Consider the following 11,679-nt stretch of genomic DNA (forward strand, 5'->3'; position numbering starts at 1 on the left):
TCCCCCACCCCAGCGGACTCACCAGCAGGCAGACGCCGTCCTGACCCGGGATTCTGGGCTGGGTGTCCCAGACCTCCCAACTGCCCCCTGGATTTCTCCTCTGATCACACCTGGCTCCTTCCTCACCAGCTGCTGCCCGGGGCCCGTCCTCCACAGCCGCCTCTGTGCAAAATTAGGGACAATCACAGAACAGCCCCTCAGGGTTGTCCTGGTTCGCTCGGCAACCCTACAGCAGTGCTCGGTACGAAGTGCACGGTGACCGGTACCTCCCGTGGTTTGTCAGTCCACATGCCCTGGGATGGGGATTTGCAGCCTCAGGACCCAGGGTGGTCCCGGCCAAGGTCACGCAAGGGAGAGTGGAAGACCCTGACAGGCCGGGTGGGGTCGACCCCCTAAGTGGCACATGCGGGAACCACGGCGCCTGATGTGTGACACCGCAGACCCTGGGCCCCGTCAGGTACAGGTCCTGGGACGATGCCCCTCGTCCATGCAGATGGAGATAGAGCACAAGCCAATGTCAGTTTTCAGCGAATTCTGGCCTGAGGACTCGAGGGTCTGGCCACAGCAGGGGCACCGCATTCAGGGATCTGACATACCTGGGGCTCCCCAAGCATCCTGCACACGCAGCTGGCCGCCTTGACCCTTCCAGTCACTCAGACCCTCATGTGTGATTCCTTTCCTGGGCCCTTGATCCCTTTTCGGGACACTTTCTCCTAGGTGTCCGTCCGCTGCCCGGCTTCCTCTCTGGTCCGAGGATACATGTGCTCCGAAGGCCTTTTTTTATCCCTCTCCTGGGCCCTTCCCCTCCTAAATTGACTGGTGGAGAGATGGGGTCTCTAAGCCCTGCTTGGAATGAGGACCCTCCCTGTCCCCTGTTCTGACACCAGAGCTGTGACCTCTCCCTGCCCACCTCACAACTAAGCCTGATCTTTCCTAGGGCCAGTGGCCAACGTAATCACAGAGAGATGGGGCACCCAGCCTGCACCCCTGGTGAGTATCCCTTCAGCCCAGGCAGCACAGGGAGCCCCTCAACCTGCCCCCCAATGTCCACTCCTGCCAGTCACACCCTGGGGCCTCTGACCACGTCCCTGGGGCTTCAGCACAGGGGACCCCAACTGGCCATACTCCCTGACCTATGGAATCTAGGTCACGGCTCAGCACCTCCCAGACCAGCACCAGTGGGTCTCCCTGTGGGAGGTGCTCCTTCCCTGGTTCTCCGAGAGCCGATGACCCGGTCCCTCCTGGGAGGGTGGACCCTGGGTGGTAATTCCTGTTTCTGTCCCCAGGTCATGGTCCAGTCAGCAGCTCCACATCCCCGGTAAGCCCGCCCCCTCCCCACTGGGGTCTAGGTTGTGCGGGCGCAAGGCAGAGAACCAACGAATTCAGCAGCACAGCACACACCCTGCTTCCCCCAGAGTAGCCAGGACAAGGCAGGGCCCGTTCTGCCCAGGAATGGGACTGTCTTCAGGGACAGGACCACTCCCCACCCCGTCCTGAGTCTCTCCTGCCACTCTGAGCTGGCCCAAGGGGAACCCTGGAGTCTGGCCAAGGACAGAGCACTGGGAACATCAGCCAGGAGTCCTGGGCTAATAGGAGTGGGGCAGGGAGTTCAGGAGAGACCGGTCTGGGTCTGGGGTGTGGGTCAACAGGCTTGGCGAAAGCTGCTCAAGAGGCAGAACGGGTCACCCCTGCAGAGAAATGACTCTCCCTCTGTCCACTGACACCCATTCTCTCCCCCTGTTCAGAGCGCCCTACCCAGCCCGAGGACAGCCGTTCCCATCTACCAGGTGAGTGTGGGCAATGAATGTTCAGGTCCCCCAAGCCCAAGGGGGCTGAGGATCTGTCCCCAGCCTGCCCTGCCTGTGCTTTCAGGTTTGGGACACAGCAGGGCAAAAGGGCACAGGGGCTAGCGGGAGGAAGGAGGGGCCTGGGGCAGAAACCTGCCACCCAGCCAGGTTCCCGGAGAGGTGGACCCAGGACCTGAAAGTCACCCAGACATGTTCTGAGAAGCCTGCGGGGTTCAGAGGCCTCTTTTTCTTTTACAGGAGTTACAACACCCTGACAGGAGCATTTACTGCCAGATCGACAACAAAGGACAAGTGTCTTCTTAGTTTCCCCCTCCCCTGGGAGCTACTCCTTCCAGGGGCCTCCCTGAGACCCCAGACCCTGGGTGGGGTCAGGTGCCCCCGCCTGAGCCAGAGAGCCAGCTCTAAGCCCAGAGGATATTCAGGGACATGGACCCAGGGTCCGGGCCTTCCTGATTTCTGGAAGCCCTGACAGGCTGCCACGAACCCCGGATGGGCCAGGACAGAGGCCCCCATGTCCCAGGAAGTGGGGTTTCCCAGGGAAAGTATCCCGGGCCCTGACCCACCAGGGACAGCATGAGGGGATCTGATGAAACAGGACTCTTCCCCCTCCTTGGCCCTTTTTTGGTGAATGGTGATTTCTCTGAGCAGAAATTCACCTGAACCTCTGGGGCCCTTCTCTCCTGGGTCACACAGGGAAATGTTCCCTCTGAGTTCACCAAGCCCCCACCTTAGTCCCCTGAGATAGAGGAGGGGCGAGGGGTGTTGACGTGCTGGGACCACGTTAACTAGAAAAGGAGAGATCACCAGAGCTGTGGCCAAACTATGACAGCACTCAGCGGTCCTCACCCTGCTCAGGGACCAAGGCTGGAGACACCTCCAGTGTCTGCACATGTGCACAGGGTTCTCAGGAGCACAGGACATGGGGCCTCTGATGACCACACGAGGAGGAGCTTGGAAGGAGCAGCCATGGACAGGCACACATCCCAGGTGGGACCCCTTCATAGCCTTTTGGTGTCCTGAGCCCTTTGGTCCTCCTCACCCATCCCCGGTGGCCCTGACTGGTGGCCTTCACCAATAAACTTGCCCTGTCCCCAGATCCAAGATCCAGGGCACTGAGACCTGTCTGAAGCTTTCTCCAGCCTTCGGGTTGTCCTTCCTGCTGGGGTGACATAAAGCAGGTTGTCAGAGGAACGCCAGGGTTTGGGACCCAGACTTCATGCTCTGAGCATAGCCTTCCCGGACACTGCCCATGACGTCTAGCCCAGTACCTCCCAGCAGTGTCCACTTTTCTCCCTGAACGGGATCTTATCTTGAAACACACCTCCTCCCCATAAATAAGCATGCAGGTCAGAGGCAGAGGGCTTCCCCCACCTAACTCTCACCCAGGCTCCCATGGTGATGGGACAAAGTGTCTCTTCCACCTGGTCCACAGGCCTCGTCCTGCTGTCCCACCTGCAGCCTCCTCCACACACCTGGGCCAGCGACTCTCAGTCCTTCCCTGAGGCCCCCGGTTGGGTGCCCATGTGGATTCGCTCGCATCAAGGTGCCCTGTTCACACAAAAGCGGTCCAAGCACCAAGGCACCGCACCCACGTTTCACAGGTGGGTTTGCCATCACCCACTTGTTTCTTAGTCATGAGATGAGAGGTAAGAAAAACAAGCTGCAAAGTATCACGTCATTTTTAGCTCTGTGATGCTCCTATCGCAATGCACACTATGTTGGATTAGACAGGGTGACGCCTCTTGTTAGTTTCCTCTTGCTGCTCTAGCAAATTATTGTAAGCTTAGTGGTGGATGTCAACACAAATCAAGGTGCCCACCTGGCTGTCTCTTCTGGAGGCTTAGGAGAGAGTCTGTTTCCTTGTTTTTCAAGCTGTGCCGTTGGAGGCTGCCCACGTTCCATGGATGTGGCCCCTTCCTCCACCTTCAAAACCAGCAGTGCAACATCTTGAAGTCTCTCTGTGTCCTGTTTCCACATCACCTCTTCTTCTCTGGTTCTGCCTCTCCTGCCTCCCCCTGTCACTTATATAAGGACCCTTGTGGGTGCCTGGATGGCTCAGTGGGTTAGACTTCCAACTTTGGCTCACGTCGTGATCTCAGAAGGTCGAGCCCTGTGTTGGGCTCTGTGCTGACAGCTCAGAGCCTGGAGCCTGTGATTCTGTGTCTCCCTCTCTCCCTCTCCCTCTCTCTGTGTCAAAAATGAATAAACATTTTTTAAAAATTTAAGAAAAAAAGAAAGAACTCTTGGATTATATTGGCCCACCTGGGTAAACTACCATAATGTCACAATCACATGGTCCTTAACTTAATCTGCTAGTCCCTTTATCATTGAAATAATCACAGATTCTTGACACGAGGGATGTGGGAGTCTCTGAGAGGCCTCTGTTCTGTCTACTGCACCCCCAAGGCCATATTCACCATAATCGTTCATGACAAACTGCTGGTGGGCAGCCTGGACTTGGTCATCTGACCACGGAGTCACTGCCTGCAGGGATGTCCACAACACCATCACTGCCCTGAGCCAGTGATGAAGGCCAGTCCACACTCCCTGCAGCCTTCTCCACCTCTTCCTTGTTAGTAATGCTCCTTGTTAAGAATGCAAAGAGAGTGGACACAACTGGAAGATCACAGCTCCCAAGCCTTGGGAATAGTTCGGTGAGCATCAGCACCTTGGACAGGTGCCCCAGCCACCCTCCTCCCAGGGGTTGAGCAGGGAGGAGGCAAGAAAAAGAGACTCTGGAGAAGCTGCCTATTGCTTTTCTACATAAGAAAGATGTAATGAGGCAGAATGCTATCACGGGGATGAGCTGCTTCTGCTCTAATTTATCAGTCATAAGCGCTTTGCACATGTCTGGATGTTACTGTTGGCACGTTCATTACAATTCCCTGCGTGGCTGTTAGCTGCATCCAGAGGGTGGCCTTGGGGAGCCTGGGAGGCTGCTCCAGCCTCTTGGGGAACCTCCTGCCCCCCGAGATTCAGGCCACTGTCTTGCATACAATAGGGAAGGAATGGGGGCGCCTGGCTGGCTCAGTCAGTACAGAATGAGACCCTTGACCTCAGAGTCGTGAATTGGAGCATTGGGGGTAGAGTTTCCTCAGTAAAAGAAAAAAATGGAAAATAAAAGGAAGGAATGTTTCATGATTAGCTTCTGACCCTTAGTGCCTGACCTTGGAAACACACTCAACACCCGGCCTGGAGCACCCCCTAAGCACAGCATCCTGTTTCCAAGCCCCAGCTGAACCCCACAGGCAGCAGGGCTGAGCAGAGCCCCTGGGCTCTTCTCCAGCTCCCCCTCGCTGAGCCCTGTGCGTGGTGCCAGAGTCCTATGCCATCTGCCTGCCCTTCCCAGCAGAGCAAACATTTCACCCAGGGGACAAGGGGGGACCCGAAGATCTCCCAGGGGAGAGTCCAGCATCTGAGGGTTTCTGCATCTGCCTGTGACCCCTCAGGGGAAGAGATAAGACAAGGGCGCTCACAGTCACCCCCATCTTCCTTTTTCCCCATCCACATCCCACCTGCAGAACCAACTCTGATGCTACAGACCCAGTCTTGCCCTTCCATGGGCTCAGGTGCATTCTGTCCACTCACAGTGTCCAATATAAGGTCAGCTGGGTGCTCTGTCTCTATTATTTCTTTCTTTCTGCTTTTAGTTGGGTTCATTTTTGCTCTTATTTTTCTGGTTCTTCTAGTAGGAACTTACATTATTGATTTGAGATATATCCTTTCTTGTAATGTAAGCATTTTGTGCTAGAAATTCCCCTCTCAGTGTCGCATAAGCTGCATCCCATAGATACCCTCAGATACCTTTTCAGTCCGCATGTTTCCCTTCCACTTCTGGTACCCAGTGGCACCGAGGTTCCATCCTTTTTTTACGGAACAGATCTCGGGACTCTGCTCATTTTTCTGTCTCTTTCCTCTCTCTTTTTCAGGAGGAATAAATTCTATGGATTTGTCCTCCAGTTCATTGATTCTACCTTGTACATCGTCATGTTACTATGAAGTTCACCAGTGAGGATTTGGTTTGGTTTTGTTTAATTTTTTTTTGGTTTTGTTTTTTAAAATATTGGTTACTGTAGTTTTCAGTTTCATCATTTCTATGTTTCTTTTCTATTTTTCTTTTTTTTTATTTTTTTTAACTTTTTAAATTTATTTTTGGGACAGAGAGAGACAGAGCATGAACGGGGGAAGGGGCAGAGAGAGAGGGAGACACAGGATCGGAAACAGGCTCCAGGCTCCGAGCCATCAGCCCTGAGCCTGACGCGGGGCTCGAACTCACAGACCGTCTATTTTTCTTGAAGACAGAGAGAGGGAGTGCATGGGTGTGGGAGTGGAGGAGAGGCAGAGGGAGAGAGAGGGAGAGAGAGGGAGAGAGAGGGAGAATCCAAACAGGCTCTATGCCCAGGGTGGAGCTCGACTTGGGGCCTGATCTCACCACCCTGATATCATGACCTGAGCAGAAATCAAGACTTGGACACTTAACCAATTGAGTCACCCAGGTGCCCCTGTGTGGTTCCTTTTTATAACTTTCTTTTTTTGCTGTGGATTTCTTTTTTCTTTTCTTTTTTTTGGGGGGGCAGCCTTGACGCCAGTGGCACTTGAACTCGTAACCCCTTGATCAAGAGTCATGTGCTCTACTAACTGAGTCAGATAGGCGCCTCTCAATTTTGTTAAAGAATTTATTATCGGTTATTGAAGTGTTCTTTTAATGATATTTACTTGTTAACTCTTCGTTGGATAATTCCACAGTCATTGGGATTGGAGTCAGTAATGATCTTTTCTCAGTCAAATCGTGATTCTCCTGGCTCTTGGTATAATGAGTGATTTTGTTTTATTGTATCCTGCATATTTTGTTATTGGGTTAGTAGATTTGATAATATTTAAATCTTCATGAAAAATTTTTTTTATGTCTTTATTTTATTTTGAGAGACAGAGTGAGTGTGGGGGGAGGGGCAGAGAGAAGGAGACACAGAATCAGAAGCAGGTTCCAGGCTCTGAGCTGTCAGCACACAGCCCTACCCCGGGGCTCAAACTCAGGGCCAGCCCAAGTCCGACACACAAGGAACTGAGACACCAGGCGCCCCCCCCCCCTTTTTCTTATACTTTCAATATGTGGAGCTTCTTATATGTCAACTATAACACAATAAGGTCGCTAAAAATTGTATCTACATACGTGAAATATTACTTAAAGTATACTTTAAAAATACAGAACTCAAGCAGGAGTTTTCTTCCACATTTTCCGCATGGTCCAGCAGAGGGCGGCAGAGAAACCCCCGCAGCCTGGAGCCTTGGGTAGGGTGGGGGCGGAGGGGGGGGGGGCGCTGCTGATGCCCCTTGGCGCGCCCACTCCCCAGCAGGGTCTGAGCCTCCCAGCCTCACCCAGTCACAGTCCTCCTCGCTCCCCAGGCTCCCCACACTGACCTCCGTCAGCCCCTCCGGCCAGTCGGGTGTCTGCCCGCTGAGACAGGTCCCTCTGTAGGCAGCTCAGCCCCCCACACCCTCTGTCCTTCCAGGGGCAAAGGCCCACTCACACTTCCGGTCTCAGCCAAAAGATCACTTTGTCAGGGGTGCTGACGTGACCCCCAGGCCAGCTGAGACCCCGTTACTTGCTCCTGTCACACTAGACGCTTTCCCTTCACGGCTCTTTTCTCCATTTTATTGTATTTTATTTTCAATCTTATTTAAAAAAAATTTTTTTGATGTTCACTTAAGAGAAAGACAGCCGTGAGCAGGGGAGGGGCAGAGAGACAGGGAGACACAGACTCCAAAGCAGGCTCCAGGCTCTGAGCTGTCAGCACAGAACCTGATGCAGGGCTCGAACCCACGAACCATGAGATCAAGACCTGAGCCAAAGTGGAACACTTTACTCAACTGAGCCAACCAGACGCCCCTTTTTCCACTTTACAGAGAGAGACAGAGACAGAGAGAGAGAGAGAAAGTGGTAGAGAGGCAGAGGGAGAGAGAGAGAGAAAATCCACGCAGGCTCCACACTCAGCAGGCAGCCGACAAGAGGCTCAATCTCACCGCAGAGAGATCATGACCTGAGCCAAAATCAAGAGTCGGACATTAAATCAACTGAGCGACCGAGGCTCCCCACCTTCCCTCCATTTCAAGGGTGTCCTCAAAGCCATGATTTTCTCTGTGGCCCTGTTTCAGGATCCGTGTCTGTCCTGTTCTCTTTGGAGTCCCCAGGACCCAGCCCCGTGCCTGACACGTAAATACTCGTTATATGCAAGAGGGACACCACACAATGGACGCATGTCACCCTGACATGTGGATCCTGGGGTTAGAGCCTCTTCTCTGTAGACCCAGGGGGACTAGCGTCAGCAGGGAGGAGGCCAGCAAGTGCCCCAGGCTGTCCCTTTAAGGTGGTTGGGCCTTTACCCCTCCTAGATTCAGGAGGGAGGACAGGGGCCTCCTACAGTGAGGGGTTGGACACCCATTCGTTCCCAGAAAACTGACACCCCCTCGCATCTCTACCTTGTGAACGACCTCTCCCCAGAGGGCTGGGTGGGCAGACTGCGTCCCTCCTCTTCTCTCAGAGATCTGACCTGGCACAAATTCTGGTCACCCCAGGCGGAGTGACCATCACGGGAGTTCAGAGACCTACCCTGACCTCAAAAGAAATCGGGAGGTGACTCCTCATCCTGAGGGCCCCTGGGCTGTGGGGACAGACATCTGCTATGACTCCCTAAAGATTTCTAACCTGCCCAAGGGGTCCTAGGAAGGAGGGGAACTTCCTGTGCAGGATGGGACAGGAGAACCCAGGATCTACATTTGTTTCCATCTCAGAGGGGCTGAGGGTCTCCTCCCCTGTAACACAGGAAGCCCTGGGAACCCTCAGCTGAGTCTCCAGGTGGGCTCTGTGGGGAGGCCTAGAGCAAAAGCAGGGATACAGATGACACGGATGCATTCCCCCCCCCCTCCCGCCCCGTGCTGTGATGAGGAAACAGGCATTGTGGTGTCCAGCCCCCTCCCCCCAAGCCAGTGCCTCTTCCAACGTCTCAAGATACTCTACTGGGTCATTCCTTGAAACCTCAAGGACAGAGAGTTCCTCCTAAGGGAGCATATGTCTCTGGGCGGACAATTCTCCTGACTCACGATCAGGAATCTTCTGGATGGTGCCTGTCCGCTCCCTGGGCTCACGCTACCCTGAAATGGAGTCAGGCAACCCAGGACCCACAGGGACCAGGACCCAGGCTGCCCAGGGCTCAGGGCCCACGCATCCTTTGGAGCCGGGTCAGGGTCCCTGGTGCAGCCCTAGGATCACCTCCAGGGGGCGACATAGGGACACGCAGGCAACATACAGGGAATTAAAACGTGAAGCTGGCTTTGTTTGCCTAAGGAGGTGGAGGAGCCTGATTTCCATCTTTTTCTCCAAGAGACCCTTCTGAGCCACAGAACATGTGGCTGTTCTGTCCTGCCCACTCCTTCTAGGGGCCAAGGAGCACCCTGATCTGTCAGGGGTCCCTGTGCAGCCCCCACTCCTTGCCTGGCACCAGCCACGGGGAGGCAGGGTGACCACAGGAAAGTCCCCCTGGCAGAGGACACGGGCTGCCCAGGACGCTCAGGAGCACACGGTCAGCCTCTCGGCCACAGTGCAGCCAGCAGACACGTAGAGGAAGGGTCTCCTTACGATCTTCCCTCGAGGATCAGGGAACCTCCCGCCACCGGACCTCCCCCCACCTCTTCTCTTCCCGGGACACACAAGAAACTGCCTGCACACCTGGAACCTGAGCTCCTGAGACACTTGGTCCCGGGTCTCGGTCCCTGGAAGCAGAGGCCGGGCTGGGGACACCCAGGGATGGAGAGTGGGTCCCTCACCAGTCATCACCCTGCTTGCCCTCTTCTCACCGTCAGAGCATTACTGTGACCTTGCTGCCAGGAGTCAATGCCAACTTCCCCAGAGCATTTGAGAACACTGGGGGGACCCGGTGCCCCGCTGGGTTTCTCTGATACAGATGGAAAGAATCCCCTGGGTTTGGGGCCTCTGGGGCTCTGTGTGCGGTGCTGACAGACTGGAGGCCAGGACTCAGCAGAGGCCAACTCGGAGTAGGGAGGAGGCTCGTCCTCTGAGAGAACCAGGTCCCCGTCAGCCTGGCTATTCAAAGTGTGCCTGGCCCAGGACAACCAGCCTCACCTGAGAGCTTGTTAGATGCGGACTCTCAGGTCCACACCACACTGCTGAGTCAGAATGTGCATTTTACAGGATCTGCAGACCCTCTGTGGGTGCAGGAAAGAAGGAGGTGGCCCCACTCCCACATCCTGGGGTCTCAGCCTGGCTGGCCATCTGCTGAAGCAGCATTTCTAGGGGTCACCAGGGCATTCGCGATCTTTAGAAAGTTCCACAGGTGATTCCGATGCCCGGTGGGGGTAACATCCCTGTGATGAGAGTTCCTGGGGTAGCCCCTCGGGCTCCTGCTCTGAAGAGAAAAGCCACATGGGGAGGAGAGAGGGCTGCAGGGGGCTGACTGTGCGCCCCGACCCTGAGCTGCGGGGAGCGGCCAGGACACCAATGCCACAGGCTTGCGCTTGTCCACACAAGGGCATTGTGTGCGCACTCGCATATGGTGGGAAATCCCAGCTGAAGAGGGAGAGGCCTCAGCAGTTCGCAGGGAACCCAAACGTAGACCAAATGAAAGGGGAAGGAGACCAGGAGGGCAGGAGTGAGGGGAGGGGAGGGCAGGGGAGGGCAGGGGAGGGGAGGGGGGGGGGGAGGGGGAGGGACCTGGCAGAGACCCCGCCCCCGCCCACGTGACCCGGCCAAGCGCTCCTGCCCCCAGAGGCGGCTCAGCACAGAGGGAGGAAGGACCACAGAGCCAACTTGTCGTGACAGCGGTGCTCCTGAGCATTTCTGGAGCCGAAGCTCTCCTCACAGAGGGAAGGACAGAGCAGGCAGCAGGCGGCATGGAGCCCCCCTCGGCCCTTCCCCGAGGAGGGCGTGTTCCCTGGCAGGAGCTCCTGCTGGCAGGTGAGAGGGACGATCTCCTGGGTTAAGGGTGAAGGGAAGAGAGAGACTGGCTGCGGTCTCCCAGGAGAGGATGGGGCGCCGAGAGGGGACATGGGAACAGGGCAGGGCAGGGCAGGGCAGGAGAGGGGGTTCCCGGCTCAGCAACAGGAAAATCTCATGATCTGGAAGAGGCGAGCGAGCGACGTGCTGTGTCCCAAGTTACTCATCACCGAGGGTTGAATTTTGGACAGGATGTGAGCAACCAGGGACCCTAAACGCTGCCCCTCCCACCAACCTGAGATATTGACAGATCAATGCTGGGCCCTGGGAACACTCATTCACTCATCCACAGGTATTTGCAGCCGGCCCCACCACTGGGGCACAACACAGATCAGAGTCCCTGCCCTCCCTGAGCACACTTCTCTGGGGAGGAAGACAGAGGAGCAAAGACACAGAATGGGAGGTCGGGCATTGACAGGCCATGAAGGGAACAGAGCAGGGAAAGGTCAGAATGTGAAGACAGAGGGTCTTTAGAGGAGGCGGTGTGGGCAGGCCTCTCCCAAGGACCCCCTGAGTGTGAGCAGGTACCTGAGGGCAGTGAGGGAGTGAGCCCACGGACATCTGAGGGAGAGTATTGGAAACAGAGGAAATCACAAGTTCAGAAGCACTGACGTCATGGCGGTCGTGCCGCTGACCTTGACCAGTAGGACACACACACACACACACACACACACACACACACGCACGCACGCACGCTCACCCCTGGGCCCAAGGCTGAGCGATTAGGACCTGCTCAGTCTCCAGGGCCACATCTTTCCGTCCCAATACATAGGCCAAATATTGATCCAGGTCTTCTCTCTTCCCTCCTAGTCTCACTCCTAACCTTCTGGAACCCTCCCACCACTGCCCAAGTCACTGTTGAAT

General features: G+C 55.6%; 1 long non-coding RNA gene across 1 annotated transcript; it reads left to right on the top strand.

Annotated features, from left to right (window-relative positions):
* Positions 1-516: 516 nt before the first annotated feature.
* LOC121026732 (uncharacterized) lies at positions 517-2,930 on the top strand. Its single transcript, XR_005788432.1, has 4 exons — positions 517-990; positions 1,287-1,318; positions 1,746-1,787; positions 2,046-2,930. It is a non-coding gene; the product is annotated as an uncharacterized LOC121026732 (long non-coding RNA).
* Positions 2,931-11,679: the final 8,749 nt, after the last annotated feature.

This window comes from Herpailurus yagouaroundi, unplaced genomic scaffold (genome assembly GCF_014898765.1).
Source record: "Herpailurus yagouaroundi ecotype Mexico unplaced genomic scaffold, PumYag 152487, whole genome shotgun sequence".
NCBI lineage: Eukaryota > Metazoa > Chordata > Mammalia > Carnivora > Felidae > Herpailurus > Herpailurus yagouaroundi.